The sequence below is a fragment of the Echinops telfairi genome, unplaced genomic scaffold, assembly GCF_000313985.2.
Source record: "Echinops telfairi isolate 266 unplaced genomic scaffold, ASM31398v2 ScPeMD7_655;HRSCAF=1070, whole genome shotgun sequence".
In the NCBI taxonomy this organism is placed as follows: Eukaryota; Metazoa; Chordata; class Mammalia; order Afrosoricida; family Tenrecidae; genus Echinops; species Echinops telfairi.
In genome coordinates, this window is record NW_022104553.1 from 3,300,251 (window position 1) to 3,301,917 (window position 1,667).

Here is a 1,667-nt window from a genome sequence, read left to right on the forward strand (position 1 = left end):
CTTTCATAGAACTACTTATCTAATAGTGGTAGGTTTCTGGGATGGGTGACCTCAGTTCTTGCTTCTCAATGCTGAAAGAATTCACACAGCAGAAGCACTTTTGTAAATCAAAGTAACTTTTATGAGGGAAAGAGAAGTTTCCAGTGTTACAGTCTCAGATAGTACACACTATCCCTGGAAAGTGTGCAAGGCCACATGGCAGGGAGTGTAGGAAAGTTCACAGCTGAAAATGGCTGCTTCAGGGGAGTGCAAAAAACCATGTGGAAAATGGCCATGGCTGGAAAGTGGAGTCCACAGAACACTCAGGAGAGAGAGAGAGTGAGAGAGGATAAGCCCTAGACGCTATGCACTGGTATATGGGAGAGATACCGCCCTCCGACCTGCAAGAGGACAACCGAGAGTGAGGTGACCTGTCTTCAGTCTGCATTTATCCCCTGCTATCCACACTGTCTGGGGTTAGGGGAGTGGGGATTGTGTTTGAGGGTATTGACCAGTCTTATTGGCTGAGTTCAGGCTCATGTGTGACATAACATTGCTCTTGCCTAGTGTGGGTGTGGCCAGGTTGATCTCCACCTGGGCCTAGGTGACCTGGGTTTGAGCATGCTCATTTTTGCATCTTCCCATAGGTGTTTAATATGCTTGATTCCTTTCCAACCCTTTTATTGTGGCATATCCAGACAATTTTCATTTAGGCAATTGGTAGAGAGAAGCCCCTTTATCCCTAATCAATCTACCTGTCAATATTAGAATAATTTTAAGCTATTTAATGATCTAGAGAAAAAGATTATGTCCAAATTTAGTGTTCTCCAAGTAAATTGCTTCCCTCCAGGAAATAAATAGGCATTCTCTCTTTAAGGCAGTCATTTAAAAAAAAAAAAGACAACCATTAAAAAAAAAGTTTTCGTCTTCTATAAGCCCTCTCAGTGGGGAGCAGACAAAGTCATTCCTCCTGTTGGGACTTGTGATAGTTATATGATCTGGTGTCAACTTGAGACTATTAAGAGTGAAGGGGTGGAGTTTAGCCTGTCAATCAGGTCTCAGCTTGATGACCTCATTTGGAGGCAATACAGAGATAAATAGCTCATTGGAGGCCAGACCCCCACTCTCTCTACTTCATTTTCCTGCTGACATTACATGTGGAGCTACACTGATGGAGCAAGAGCCCCAGAGTTGGAGGAGTCATGTGGAGCCCCACTCCAGTGCAGAGATGCTTCCACTGCCACTGAATCCACAAGACTTTCCACCCACTGGCTGGTGATCTTCCTGAATTTGGCATTACTGCATGGCTGCATGAGTCTGAAGAAGAATTTACAGAATGGCATAAGACATACGGGCTAATATTGGACTTATGGGCTTGATCTGGACTGGGCTGGGATGTTTTCTTAAAATATAATTACTCTTTATATAAAGCTCTTTCTTTTAAAAAAATAATTTTTACTAGGGGCTCCTACAACTCCTATCACAATCCATACATACATCAATTGTGTAAAGCACACCCGTACATTCACTGCCTTCATCATTCGCAAAACATCTGCTCTCCACTGAAACCCCTGGCATCAGCACCTCGCCCTTTACCCTACCCACCAGCTCCCTCCTCCCTCAAGAACCCCCGACAATTTACAAATTATTATTTTGTCATATCTTGCCCTGCCTGATGTCTCCCTAAA